The sequence below is a fragment of the Cylas formicarius genome, unplaced genomic scaffold (assembly GCF_029955315.1).
Source record: "Cylas formicarius isolate icCylForm1 unplaced genomic scaffold, icCylForm1.1 PGA_scaffold_5__7_contigs__length_24384050, whole genome shotgun sequence".
Taxonomy (NCBI): Eukaryota; Metazoa; Arthropoda; class Insecta; order Coleoptera; family Brentidae; genus Cylas; species Cylas formicarius.
This window is the reverse complement of record NW_026844341.1, coordinates 17026540-17042485: the sequence shown is the minus strand read 5'-3', so window position 1 is coordinate 17042485 and position 15946 is coordinate 17026540. Positions and strand designations below refer to the sequence as shown.

Sequence of the window (15946 nt, the reverse complement as noted above, 5' to 3'; positions counted from 1 at the left end):
TATACCCCATTCTTTACAACTACGAGTACAATTTGAACCCTATAGAAATGATGTGGGTAGAAATAAAAAACAAAAACCCAAAAATGTCTGCCCATGTAATTGATGTAATTAAAACTCGGTGTAAATTAATACCAGGGAGCAGTGTTAACCTTGTACTTGAAGTCGACAATAAATATAAAAAATCTTATGAGAACGTAAAACAAATGATTTTATTTAATATTATTATTTAGTATTTATAAAATTACAATTATACAGTACGCAATAAAAGGCAATCTATTCATCTAATTTTTTGTGATTCCCCGGACAATGATAAGTATTTTCCATGACCTACCACTCAAGATGTTTCGTACTTGAAATAGCTTTTATGAATTACATATTTTTAAAAAGCTTATAACAACACTAACAAAATTATTATAAGATATACGGCATGTTTCATTAAAAAGAACACAAGCTTAGATTGGATATCAAAATTGTATGAAAATTGAATTTGAAGATTAGCTTACAGAGGAAGTGGAGATTCTGCAAGGCGTGCGTCCGGGCTGTATTCTTTCTCCGCTACTCTTAACGTATATGGTGAGGCAATTTTTAGAGAAGCTATGAACGTCAGGAGGGTGTTAAGGATGGAAAGATTTTAAAAAACTTACGTTATGCGGACGACAGACAACCTTGAAAATCTGCAAACCCTGCTGCAGACAACACAACGATAGAAAGAAAAATACTTACGAACATGGCTACACGAAACAATGGAGCAGTCTCGTGAAATCAAAAGTGGCATAGAAGTTCATTTGTAAAAATCAAAAAGTTTCTTTACAGCTATAAATTTAGGATTCGATGCTACATTTTCATCACACTTTCATTCACATTTTCAACATTACGGGTTAGATGCCTGGACACTGAAAAAGGCTGGGGACTTTTGAAAGATGCTGTTATCTGCAACTGCTACAGTTCCCCCAGAAACATGAGCGAATAATTAACTATCTAAAAAGAAGAAAATTGGAATACTTTGACTACTGGATCAGAGGACCTAAATATGCGATGCTACAGAACATTATGGAAGGAAAGATCAACGGCAGAAGAGTCAAGAACCTCTCGGCTCAAAAACTTACGGGAATGGTTTCGAAGGACATCAAACCAACTATTCAGAGCAGCTGTTAACAAGATTAGGATAACCTCCGTTAGGAGAAGGAACGCGAAGAAGAATAATTGAAAACTGACTACGCCACTGGATCATACATAAAAACGCCAAGTCATTAAACGCCCTGTTCGATTGGCCTGTACCTAAAAATCCAAAATAGCTATGACATTTCACTTCTACTTCTAAGCATTTATAGTTATTTGCAAGTTTTAAATGAACTTTCGGCCCAAGCATCGATGGATTTTAATTAAGTTAAGCAAAATCGTATTTACGGTCGACGCCAATGAATACCGACAAATATCTGGGAACAACCTGCCAATTATTTATTGCAACGGGGCAGAAACCCGCAACGAGTTTGACAAACGGTGTACACGCATGATCGATAATTGCAAATGGCCGCTATTAATAGTTTCGACCGATTATTAATTTCTTGAAATTGCAGATCACGTGACCCGAGAGGTCTCTGCGGATATCGTCGAATTCGGAATTTCAAATCGAGGGTAATATACTTACTACGGACGACTTTACAGTATCGTATATTTTTTACACAGAGTGGTAAACTATACACTGAATTTTTTGCAAACTTATAAGTAAAAAACGAATGTGGCGGATATATATTCGTTTTTGACATACTGTATTTTTTAATTTTACATTTTTTTGACTGTTAATTCGATTTTTCAACTTTCAAACATTTTTAACACATTAAGATATTTATTATTATAAAAATCAATTTCTTAAATGGCCGACGTTTCGGCCATTTTATAGCCTCCTTCAGGACTATCAATTCGTTCCATTCCATCCGAAAGAAATGCTGCTACATTTTTGCTTAATAATTTTATCCCTTTGTGAAACCTAAGTCTCAATTAATTTAATAATAATAATGGTAATCATTAAGCAATGAAAGAACAGATAACTGGTGAATTCGCAAAACGGTTAAAACAAATTCTGAATAGTGCAATGGAGCAAAACACATAACTAAATTTAGGAACCACCATCCTAGTAGTGCAACCGAGAGAACGTCACGAGGATGGTGAAGGATTAGTAGATATCGGTAAACAGCTAGACCAATAAGTTGCAAATCTTTGAAGCTACTTCCACAGGAAATCAAGGGATTCAGAACTCTATAGAGCTACATGCCAAATAGGACTAAAAGAGGAACAGATGCGGCTTCACCATAAGACGAATAATGAAAAGATACAAAACTGGATAGGAAAACCACTGCACGGGAGACACCAAAATGAGATGTCGACAAAGCAACGTCGAACTACTCTGGACAGATGTTTCCCGAATCAGACGGTTCCTTACTAGCAATTCAGGACCATGTAATATCAACTTGCAACTATTTGAAATATATAGCGAAAGACCTGGCTCTTAGAGATGACAAATGCAGATTTGGATGTACAACATGACGAAGCATCCAGCACATTACAGATGGGTGCCAAATATTTGCTTCGACGGAGTATAAGGAAAGCCACGTTGCTGTAGCCAGAATCTTACACCAAAAGATAGCATTGAAGCTACAGCTTTTACAAAAAGTCCCATACTATAATTACAGTCCAGAGCTCATGGCATCGATAAAAGTGTCGTTCATAACAGACATGATATAATCTCAGTCGATAGGTGAGCCAAGACAAAAACACTTATAGAGGTAGCGATTCCAAACACTAATAACTTCACCGAGAAGGTTGCAAAGTATAGAGAGTTAGAAGTACGGCTACAGAGACAATGGCAGTAACAACAATTATGTCAACAACTGCTGAAGCGTATTAAAGAACCTGGACTTGACGAACATCTATTCAAGAAAATGCAGAAGGCAGTTTTATTGTCTACAGCTCGAACCGTTAGAAAGTTTATGGGTCAGAACAGCAGAGGTTGTCACCATGTGCCTGATAACACGGAAAGGGCCACAACAAAGCTTAATCTCTTTGGTTTCTAAGATACCGCGGATAAGTTAATATTCCCCGTAGAGGGAGTGCGCAAAACGTTAGGCTAAATAATAATAATGATAATAATAATTATTATTATTATAATAATAATAAAAATAATATTAATAATAATAATCATCATAATAGTAATAATAATAATAATAAAATCAATAAATGCGTTCTAAAAATTGACTGCATTGAGAAACGCGTTTCTACTTGATTTTACCCATTAAGATGAGCAGGAATAATATAGAAAACACAACGAACTACAAATTCGTGTGAGAATCTTTTTTTGAGATACGAAATAGAATTAAATTACCTATTTTTGAATAAATGTAGGTTTTTATTCCCTTGCGTTAATTAGTTAATACCTAGGAAAAAAAAACAACTATTTAAAATGTATAAAATATTAGTTTACTCACTGACTGTTTACTGACATAAATGTGTATTTGTTGTTTTTTTCACTTCAAAAAAGGAGATGTATTATTTATATTTAATTTCCAAAATTTCAAATTTAAAATTCCAAATAAACTTCGCATCCAAGAAAGTTAATTTTCTTGCGGACTCAATATGTATATATATATATATATATATATATATATATATATATATATATATATATATATATATATATATATATATATATATATATTTATTTATTTATTTATTTATTTATTTATTTATTTATTTAATTATTTCATTGTAGCTTAATTCTTCCGAAACAATTACCCACAACACGTTTTTATTCAAATTTACGTTTTCCGCATGTAGGCAGTGTTTAAAGAAAAACAGGTTACATACTCAATGTTTATCGCATTCTGTGAAAATTTCCGGCTATTACCTATCTAAGTCAATGCATTTTTTCATACTCGTTTATATCGGACTTATTAAATCAAATACGAAATTTAATGTCAAACAAATGAAACAACATAACCATTAAACAAATAAAAATTTAACATCGGTTGTATAATTATACTATGAACCAAATTTTTAATTCTTATTTGATGGATATTTATATATATTATATTTATCTGATATTTTCTAAATCATACAAGGACGCAGGTGGGGCTGATGATCTCTCACTGGCCCACCCCTCAGATGTTATTAAATGTTCTATGCGGTTAAAATCTGGACTGCGTGCAGGTCAGTCCAAGGTTCCATTTAAACAATTTGGTACTATTCTTGCATTAAAGTGGTCTGGTAAAACTTATTTTGTAATCTGGAAAACTTATACGGTTGACGCTAAGTTCCGTATTTAATTTAATAACAGAGAAAAAAAAGTGAATAAAAAACACGATGCTGAGAAAAGTTTGACTGATAGACATTTGATAACACTGAGTATAAAACTGGCATTTCTTTGAACACGCTGTTGGTGACTGAAAATTTTAAATACAACTTAAATTTATATATATAGAAAAACATACTTACATGCCACATTAAAAACGGAACAGCCTCGGGGATAAATTGGATGATAGATTATACGACACAAAGGGTTTCGCTCGTAGAAATTCACCATAAATACTGTCGCTACCGACATTCTTTAATCGATACCGGAGTTTTTTTTCTGCCGGACGAAAAAAAAATTATCGCGCACGTTGAAACTGAAAGAGTTTGTCTAGGTATTGCTGACTTGCGTGGTGGCACTTTGCAAAGTAAAGGATAAGATAACAGCGCAAGGGGAAAAATGAGAAACAATTAAGTATTGAAAGATATTAACCGACAATCATAGAATTTTTTTCAAATAAAAAACGTAATGTAAGTTAAGTCTTGTCAACTCTCAGTTGAAACGTTTATTTATATAAAAATGTAAAACCTACGTGGTCGACGTTTCGGAAATTTCATTGCCTTTTTCAGAACTAATAAAGATGATTTTTCGTGCTCAGTGAACGGCTAAAATATGGAACAAATCCATTTAAAAATCAAGTATTACATAAACCCAAATTTGTTTTGTGCAAAATATCGAGAAAGACCGATACGATTAAATACTTTATTAGAAGTTGAGAATAATCCTATAAATAATGTTGTCGTTCAAGATTACATTACTACAGAAGCTGTCTAAATTGAAAGGTAAATGGACAAAACTGTAAGCATTGGAGTACAAATAATCATACACAACATCCAAATAAAATAAATGCTTGAATAACAGAACTATGGTCCCTTATTTCTTCCCAATTTCTTTCTCAAATGCAAATTAACCTGATACGCCAGATAGACAGATTTGATTTTAAAAGGATAACGCTCCGCCCCATTTTGCTCAAGTGCGAGAATATTTAAATATGGTAGAAATGGTCTGAAAGATAGACATTACTCCACTGGATTTTTTTCGTCTGGGGATATTTAAAATCACAATTTAATGAAAATATCCTGAGCAACATTCCGCAATTGTTTTTAAACCGATTAGCATATTGTCAAGAAGTTAATGGTATGCACCTTCAACAGCTAACAAAATAATTTCTTTGACATGCACTGTTTCTACAAATTTTGTCCCAGTTTTACTCACCGTGAATCTGGTAATGGGTCTTTCTGAATATTAAGCGTTAAACAAAGTCCTTGAGCTCTGGTTTTGTCTCTATTTTATTCTTTTGCTCAGAAAAAGTAAGAAAGGTATAATAGATTTGAAAAAATGGTGTTAAATTACAAAAAAGTAACTTAGTATCGCCATATACTTTTTAGACACACTCTGCATATTTTCTGTTTACTGCAAAAAATATGCAAGAATAAATTATGATGGACGTGTGACGAGAAATATAATATATAATAATATATAAATAAAAATAAATAAATAAAATATATAAAAAATTAAAAATAAATAAAATAATATAAAAATATCTTTGGGGGACTTAATTTTTGTCATCGAAAAAGGTAGTCTTGTTAACGTTATTTATTAATATTCGATTTGCCTTAGAAATTATTTACCCTAGAAAATACGCGTGTGTCATCGTAACCAATTAAGTTTAATTTATCCATATCCAAATGACAATTTTGGAGAGCTGTGTCTCAATAGCCTACATTGATAGCAATTTTTATAACAATTTTGACTTTCCTTTCACTTTTAAATCGATTTTTCTAAACACTGGAATGGAATGAATTATTCGATAAAACTAAAATTCTTGCATATCATCAATTCTTCTACCAACGAAAAATCCGATACTCTATAAACATCCTAACAATCTTAACCGCGACGGTGTTTATGTATTTAGCTCCGCTCCCCTCAAACAATATAAAAGCAGGTACAGCCAGTTTCAGTCAAGCTCTGAAGCCAAGAAGATGATTGGCGAAACAAAAACCGACGCCAGAAGTTTGGTAAAAAGTATTTATTTCGTTCACAGTAATTACAACAGTCAAAACTTAACCAACACAACTTTGTGAGTTACGATGCTCAGTTTCTTATTAAAGTATCTGTTGTAGCATTTCTAAGAAGAGATCCAGGTGTTTGGATTAATGTCTATTTAATTGCATTGCGATATGATGGTGGTCTTAAACAAAATTGGTTTATTCTTCGCAATTTTCTTCTTTCACAAGAAATTTTAGTTTATTCTGTCGTAAAGATTGTAACTCTAGTAGCTTGTGGAAGTTTCTTTGAAAAAGTTATACCGAGTGTTTGACATTCGATTCGGAGTTTTTGAATTTGATGTTTTAGTTTTATTTTATTATTTATTATAAAATATATTTTATTTATTATTAAAATAGAAAGTTTCCGGCTCAAAGTGTCTTAGAACCGGCACCATCATGCTACTAAACGGAGCTGGGCACCGAGGAATCCCATTGTTTTTTGTCTGCGTCCAGGGGCGTAGACGGTGTTTATATCCCTCATTTAGGTATGGTCTGTTCATAGATATAAGAAAGTGACCAATTTCTTTTGAATAGGATTATTCAAGGGTGGTCATTAACATACAATGCAACAAGATTATTACATAAAGTTTAGGAATTTAAATTCAGGTATAATTGTGGTCCGTAATAGAAAATAATTTTATACCTTCCTATGTTTAATATTCTTTGGTTTGGTATACTACTTCGTTTAGGTTTATTAGTAATCATTCTTATTTCGTGTGTAATGCAGCGTGTGTTGAGTCGTGTGCGAATTATGCAAAATAGTGTATCTCAGGAGATGCTCCCGCCCAAATGTAGAAAACACTATTCTATTGAGACTAAGGAAATTATAAACAATGTTTATTTGACTATCATTGAACGTGGTGCCAGCAAGCCAATTGAAATCCGCCATTCGTCGTAACAATGTTTTTCCCTGTGTTAACTCCAATGTCCTCAAACGTATAGAAAACGAAGTTTTTAACATCCCTCCACAAAGTTGGGCAAATTCTGTTAAACATATAGAAAAAGCAGAACAATCGTATATCCATATTGCAAATAATATACAATAAATAATAATAAGAAAAGGCGATGATAGCGATAGTGATACTGATCTATTATGTGAATAATTTTACGTAATTTATGTAGGTAATATACATACATAAATAAATAAATATTGTTTAGGATATTTTCTAACAAAACCCCAAATAATTAAACTCTAAGCAAAGTACGGACCTGTTCGGACATATTTCATTCTGACAGCTTGCCCGGGTCTTTCTTTAATTCGTATCAGTTAGTCACTTTCTTATATCTATGAACAGACTTTGCACAGTAAAATGGAAGGCAGTTTCAGTCAAGCTCTGAAGAAGCCAACAGGATGATTGGCGAAACGTCAGCAAGTTCGACTAAGCAAAAACCGACGCAGCAGGAATCCAGAAGTTTTGTAAAAAACACTGGAATACAATTAGGTTAATAAATGAATATAGATTAAAAGCATCCAATAGATTAAATGAATATCTTCCGCAGACCATCGTAATGCTATCTACAAATCTTGTGAATTCATAGATTTACATTTATCCACAACCGATGCAATATGAATCCAGAAGATTTGTAAATAGTTTTTCATATTATTACTACTGACTACTTTCTCCGGGACAAATGAGTTTTAAGTAGTACAATTAACCTTCTTAGGCTCCTATGAACGGTGGATCTGCCAAACTTGATGTTTTCTTTTGTTTCTTTAGTTTCACTAAATCCCGCTCAAAAAAAAACGAATAAACGACTTTCTTGGCTCCTCGTCCGCCTAGAATGCCATCCTCAAATTTCAAAAGTTAACAAAAAAAAAGCGTATTCGAAGGCTTCTGCTTGCAAACCTTGAAACTACCGAACGCGCTTTATAACGACGTTTATGCGCATGAAAGTTATACATTAATTACGTTAATTAAATATCGCATATGTGTACGGAATATCTGCAAATTAAATTTCCACCTGCATAGGAACCCGACATCGTGCCCATTGATTTTCGTCGTCGGGATGACCTATATTTGGATAAGTTCAACTTTCGGACTTGGTAGCCGAATAATTGGGAGTGGGGGGGGGGGAGATAAGTTTCGGTTCATCCGTATTGTTAAATTGTTCACACGAAAATATATAACAAATAAACAGGCCTTAAAACATATAGTCCGTTCTTTGCGCAGCGGAGTAGTAAGAATTCAAGTTAAAGAAAACAATATTGTTAGTTTCAACGGATTATTCAATAACAAATATAAAGCAAAGATTTCGCAACGGTATCAGTAAAACGTTCTCATTTTATCCAATTAGATAAAAATGCGATAATAGTGAAAATGACGCTTTCTATGTATATTGTTAATTTTTTAATTAATGGAATGAACAGTCTTTAATGTTTCCCATTTAAACGGGAACGGAAACATTCCGAATGTGTTATGGCGTTTAATGGGAAAATGTTCACAGTCGGCACCCGAAAATCTCGTCATCCACAACGTGGCAACGGCGCTCGCGCCCTCGCGGAGTACGCGAAAATGCGGAGGACCGTTTCCTTCGCCGCTAGAATACCAGAAGATCATCCCCGAGGAGGACGACACCCCTAGCGATTACCGCGACGCGAAAGAGAGGAAATAATGGTGGACGGTCGCGCACAAACTGACCTTTAGTATTGGTATGTCAACGAGGCATGACTCCATGTTGTCAATGTGTAAACCCGTCGTCGTAGGGCACTCCGTCGACGACGACCGACGACATTATCTCTTGTCTACCCCGGAGCGACGGCGATTACCGCACGCACGCACCCTCTCCCCGCGCGGGACTTCACCACCTAAGACCGCTGCGGTGGAACCGAAGCGCTAAGGTCGTACATTTTCGCACACGAACCCCCGTTCTCGTCGTGGTCGTATCTGCGGCGTTTTTTTTTCTCTCGCCCGGCAGAAAAAAATGCACACTGCACTGTGTCGGTCCGGCGCGCCCGCGGGTTCTTCTTTCGCTAAAAAGGAACGTTCGGGATCGACGCTCGGCCCGCCTCGGCGAACGTTCGTCGGCCACGAGACTGCGTCGCAGAACGTCGCAGGAACGGGCATCGCCGCAGGGCCGGCTCGACGACGACGGACCCTTCACACCGGGGTTTTTTTTCTTGAACCCATAAAAAAATTGTACCGAGGTGGCTTTTACTTGATGAAAATTCATTTAACAGCATAAATAAGAACTAAAAGTTCAGATTTTCACGAAATTATATATATTCACGTGACAATTGTTTCGACAACACCGTGTCTTTATCAAATGTAATTTTTACAAACCTCCTGCTACTATATATACCGAAAAATAACAATAATTGATCGTTAAGCAATACATTTGAATGTCTCATTTTGTTAATCTTAATTTTTAAAAAACAGTAAAACGAAATGTCCAAAATCTCAAAAATCAGGTGTCTTCAGGTTGAAATGCGGATCTTGTCCTAAAATTTATATTGGAGAAACAGGTACATCCTTCAAGAAACGCATTGACGAACATAAAAGAGCGTTTAAAAACAATAGTCCAGATTCTAATTATGCTACACACTTAAACACAGAAAAACACATTTTTGACGAGGATTTTGATATTTTACATACAGCCACAAAGGGTAGAGTATTAAATTTATTGGAAGTCATGGAGGTTAACAAAATGAGACATTCAAATGTATTGCTTAACGATCAGTTAGATTTAAATACCTCTCCTTTATTGAACTTAAATTCTCACAACATTAATTAAGGTTTTATGGTCAGTGTTCGGTATATATAGTAGCAGGTAGTTTGTAAATATAACATTTGATAAAGACATGCTGTCGAAACCATTGTCATGTGAAAATATATTATTTCCTGAAAATCTGAACTTTTAGTATTTTTTTCCATAAAAAAATTTCCAACTTCCCGTTGGTTTAGCGTTGGGTCAATCGTTCATTTCACGGAAACCGAATGAATCAGTGACCGATTTTAAAAAAGGACGGCAATAGTCAGATTCATTTGAATTTCAATTATTGTTGTGTCTACACGTTATGTTTTCTGTTCTAGTTAGAATAATATTTAGCTTTGTTCTGCTCTTTATCGCATCACGATATTATCAAAATTGAACGAGTAATTAATTTAATTTAAGTTAATTTGTTTAATTTTAAATACTTGCGTGGAAATAGATGCTTCATTCAATATTCAATTTAACACATAAGCAAATCTTCCCATCGATGTCGCAACTCAATACCATAAAATAATTGTAAGAGTACTAACATTCCTTTTCCGTGGTCTGTCTGTCATTAATAGAAATCTTCCATTCGAATGAACCGTATTCCGCAAGGCAAAATCGGGGCTAACAGCCATAAACCGCCTATACCTTGTGTTTCAAATTCGACTCTCACCAATAAGACAAAGTAGCGCATCACTCAGTTCGATAAAGTTACGTTTTGAAATCGAAGTTATTTTTAGTTTTTATGAAATTTCTGGAATTCCTCTTGCGTCGGTTTTTGTTGGCTTCCTCAGAGCTTGACTGAAACTGGCTCGCATTTTACTCTGTACCAGCTTTTATATCGTTTGAGGAGGGCGTAGCTAAACGAGGGACATAAAACCGTCTCGGATGACTGATTCCCATATTGGTGACAAATAAAGACCTGGTCGCGGTTATTACCTACATTGCTTGCTTCTATAAACTCTCGAATTTTTCCTTGGTAGAAGAATTCATTACATGGAAGAGTTTGAGTATTATCGAATAAAATTTTATGTCTGATTTCATGTCATGTCTTAGTCTTAAGGCTCTTTCAAGTTCTTTGAGCCCAGTTAATATTTTTCGTCCTTTCTTTGCCGCATGTGCATGGAATGTTGTAAACTCCTGGCATCTCAAATGGAATTTTGTCTTTGACTGATCGAAGAGAGATTTTTGGACAACTGACAAATCTGCTTTTGACGTTATATTTCTTTAGAACTTTTCATATGTGGTCAATGATGTTTTGGATGTAAGGAAGGATAACGGTGGCAAGTGTGGGATTGCTTTCTGCCTCATTGCTATTGGATTGTTGTGGCGAATTGTATCTGGAGATGTAACACTTAATACTTTTATGTGAAAATTATTAGAGAGAAGAGCAGAGGTAAGGTGTTTTAATTCAGGGTTTAATGACTCGGGCTGAGATAGTTTTACGGCCCTGTAAACAAGAGAGTTGATAACCGATGATTTTTGAGCCGGATGGTGATGTGATTATGCATTAAGGTATCCGTCTGTGCGCGTAGGTTTTCTGTAAACACAAGTTTGCGTTTAGTATTAGTTGCTAAAATTTGATTGTTGGTTTATTTATTTTATTATGAGAAAGTAGATTTAATTTAAATTGTGGCATAACTTACTTAAATTACTAATATCTTCAAGATCATCTGCAGCATGTATATCTTTTTTAATATAGTCTATTTCTTTAATTGCTATTTTTTTATAATTATTATCGTGTGCAAAAATTTTTGTTTCTTCAAAATAAAAAATTAAGTTGTTCGTTAAATTTTCATGTTTATGTGAAGCAATTGATGCGTTTTTAGTATATTTATGACCATTTATACGATTTTAGAAACGTTGGCTTGTCATTCATTGGCAATTTAAACAGCAACAACAAAAGTTTAAATATAAATTATTTATATATGGTATTGTAACATATTTGCGATAAATTGTATTATTTTTTGATATTTTATTTTTTTAAAACCTATAAGTTCACTGTTTAAAAATTTTGGGGAGGGTGAGATGAGGGAGGGAGAAATGCGGGAGAGAGAGATGAGGGAGAGAGAATGAGAGAAAGACAGGGGGGGAGGAAGAGGGGTGAGAGAGAGAGGAAGGGGTGGGGAGGAAAGGTGGTGAGGGGGGAGAGGGAGAGAATGTGGTTGGGGAGATGAGGGGGGAAAGATGAGTGAGGGAGAGAAAATGAGAGAGAAAAGGGGGCGGGGGGAAATTCTCATACAAAATAAAAGATAGACTCGGAAGATGTAATCAAAATTCCGTGTATTTATTTCCGGAATAAAAATCCACATAAATAAACAACTATGCCGCAACGCCGGGCGGACGCGTACGGCCCTGGCCACGAGGATGACATCTTCGCGGACGGGGCGCACGCGCGCTCGCTCCCCCACCGCCCCCGCCCGGATCGGAAACTCGGGGCATTCCGCTCGGGTGACAGCCGTTTGTTCCATTCATGCCCGCTTGCCGCAATTATAATGCTACACGCGCCAATTCCGCCGCCGCCGCCGCCTCCGTGAAATCGAGATGGAGGCGGCGAAGGCACGAAAAAATTTCGCTTCTTCCTTGCCTCGCTCCTGTGAATAATCCGCGCTCTTCACAAAAACATCTACTGATAGGGAGTACTGACGAAGCCAAACCCTACCCATTTTCCAAAGGGATCGCAGCTGAGCGATTTCTTCTGCTACCCTATTCGACCGAATCCTCATCAGCTGCATTCGGGAATTGATCGGCACCTATGCGCCACGTCGGGCGCCACCTAACGGAGCGAGTGGCAACTAACTCGGCGAAAGGACGCGACTCCGACGATCGTCGATCTCACCCCCGAAAGATTGACGTTCCTCGCGAGAAGATGGCGCCGCACGCGCCGATTGGAAGTAGAGGAGTGCTGCCTAATTGTAGATCCTCCTCCAGCCGCCCCATACTACAGATTTGCAACAGGTCCGAGCTTTGTCGAGTAGCGTAGACAACGAAGGTTCGGATGCGGTATTATGGGGTTAGATTTGGATTTCGATTCGGATTTGCAAATATTACAGGGGACCAGTTCGTTACTTATTCTTAATTTAAAAAAAATATACTTCTGTGAATATGTTGGGTGCGTAAGAACATTCAGCATTTCATGATTGGGGGTAGTTTTATATCTTCCATAATTTTGAAGCTCTCCTAAGTGGCTCTTCAATGGTCTAATTGAATATCTGGGAAAACGTCAAACTTTTTTAAGATTCAGAAATAAATATAACGAGTTTTATAATATCTGGGACATCAGATTTTTTGGAGATTGCGAAATAAATATAACGAATTTTTGGATGTTTCATTATTGGGGGTAGTTTTATGTTTTCCCGACGGTTTCAAGGTGGTTGATCAATACATCATTTTGAACCTCTCCAAAGTGGTTCTTCAATGGTCTAATTCAATATCTGGGACATCAGATTTTTTGGGATTGCGAAATAAATATAACGCTTTTTGGATGTTTCATTATTAGGGGTAGCTTTATGTCTTCCCGACAGTTTCAAGGTGGGTGAGCAATACATCATTTGGAGGTCTCCTTAGTGGCTCTTCAATAGACTAATTGAATATCTGGGACAACGTCTGATTTGTTAAAGATTCCGAAATAAATATAACGAATTTTACGGTATCTCATTATTGGTGGTAGTTTTATATCTTCCCGACAGTTTCAAAGTGGTTGAAGCTCTCCTAAGTGGTTCTTTAATGGTCTAATTGAATCTCTGGGACAACTTTTCGAGATTGCGAAATAGTAATTAAATTAGCTATTGTCTTGATTCGGGTTTAAAGGCCGTCGTCGATTGGAATTACTTCCTAACGTTTCGATAGCACGAGTGGCGAGCTTCTTCAGAGGTCCTTCCATCTCCGATGTTGGACGTAGACTGACGATTTCTCCTGCGCAGGTTGTATTTATGCCGATTAGTGGTGGGCGGGGCCTGTTCCGCTTCGGTTGGTCTCCGGATATCGATGGGTACTGCTCGGGCGTTCCTAAGGATCGGGTTCCAGATTTGGTTGAGTCTAAGGGTCTCCTCCTTTCTGTTGAAATTGTGTGGGTGTTTTTGTATCTCAATGGCTTCCCTGACTAGTCTGTTGTGATAGCCGTTGACCGATGCTAGTAACTTACAACTCTCAAAGTGCATCCTGTGTTCCCCGCTGCCCAGTGCGTGTTCAGCTACTGCAGACTTCTCTGTATGTCCTAGCCTGCAGCTTGCTTTATGCTCCTTAAGTCTCGTTCCCACTGATCTCTTGGTAGTTCCGATGTAGACCTTTCCGCATGAACACGGAATGCGGTAGACTCCTGCAGCTGAAAGTGTCCTTCGCTGACCTGATGGTCTGCTGGATCTTCTTTGTAGGCTTAAAGATTGTCAATCCTGTCGGTGACACTCGGAATATACGGCAGATATGTGTGGGAGGTGGAGGGTCGTTGTTCGGTATCCCGTGATCTTGATGATCTTGAGTTCATTGATCTCTCGATCTCCCTCTTGCTGTAGCCATTTGCCTTGAACGCAGTTTTCAGGTGTTCAAGTTCCATCTGGAGGTTCTCCGGTTCGCAAATCATTCGGGCTCGTTCTGTCAGGGTTCTGATAACCCCATACTTTTGACTTGGGTGATGGTTGGATAGAGCATGCAGGTATCTGTCCGTATGGGTTGGTTTTCTGTAAACTGTGTGGCCCAACTTCTTACCTCGCTTCCTCACTAGTACGTCCAAGAATGCAAGTTGTTGGTCATAGTAAACTGGATGCTGGGATGCTGACTGTTGAGATGCTGCAGAAAGTTGTTGAGCTTGTCCATACCATGTTTCCAAATCGCGAAGGTGTCATCCACGTACCGGAACCAGGTTGCTGGCTTGTACTCTGAGGTCTCGATCGCTTTTTCCTCAAAGTGTTCCATAAATAAGTTGGCTATAACCGGGCTTAGTGGGCTTCCCATTGTCACTCCGTCCACCTGTTCGTAGAAGTTTCTCTTCCACACGAAATAGCTACCGGTCAGACAGACTTCAAAAAGTTTGCAAATATCGACAGGAAATATCCTGTTCACCATGCGGAAAGGTCTACATCGGAACTACCAAGAGATCAATGGGAACGAGACTTAAGGAGCATAAAGCAAGCTGCAGGCTAGGACATACAGAGAAGTCTGCAGTAGCTGAACACGCACTGGGCAGCGGGGAACACAGGATACACTTTGAGAGCTGTAAGTTACTAGCATCGGTCAACGGCTATCACAACAGACTAGCCAGGGAAGCCATTGAGATACAAAAACACCCACACAATTTCAACAGAAAGGAGGAGACCCTTAGACTCAACTAAATCTGGAACCCGATCCTTAGGAACGCCCGAGCAGTACCGATCGATATCCCGAGAGCAACCGAAGCGGAACAAGCCCCGCCCACCACCAATCGGCATAAATACAACCTGCGCAGGAGAAATCGTCAGTCTACGTCCAACATCGGAGATGTAATGACCTCTGAAGAAGCTCGCAACTCGTGCTAGCGAAACGTTAGGAAGTAATTCCAATCGACGACGGCCTTTAAACCCGAATCAAGATAATAGCTTATCAACGGGCCGCGAAAGCCTTAACCAATTTATCAGTAATTAAATTAATTTATTTTTTGGGGTGATGCGAGAGGAAAAGGAGTTATTTTGTGGATATGATTTTTGGGAGTACCCTGATAATATTTCCGTGCTTACTTACCCATCATATCCACAGGAATATGTTTCTTTAATTAAAATAAGTAACGAACTGGTTCAGTGTAATATTTGCAAATCCGAATCCAAATCCAAATCCAAGTTGCATTTAATAGTCACAATTTTACCGCGACTTTTACGCTCTATATAGA

The 15946-nt window shown here is 37.2% G+C and overlaps 1 protein-coding gene across 16 annotated transcripts in view; it reads right to left on the bottom strand.

Annotated features, from left to right (window-relative positions):
• The window catches only part of LOC132702239 (voltage-dependent calcium channel type A subunit alpha-1), a 74998-nt gene extending 65604 nt beyond the window's left edge, over positions 1–9394 (bottom strand). For 11 of the 16 annotated variants that reach the window (XM_060670758.1, XM_060670760.1, XM_060670757.1 and 8 more), the window contains exon 1: positions 9033–9393. The gene's annotated coding sequence lies outside the window, so the exon portion shown is untranslated. Of the gene's footprint in view, positions 1–9032 lie in introns of all 16 variants that reach the window. The other 5 variants (XM_060670761.1, XM_060670767.1, XM_060670768.1 and 2 more) reach the window with 2 other exon arrangements.
• Between the last annotated feature and the right edge of the window lie 6552 nt (positions 9395–15946).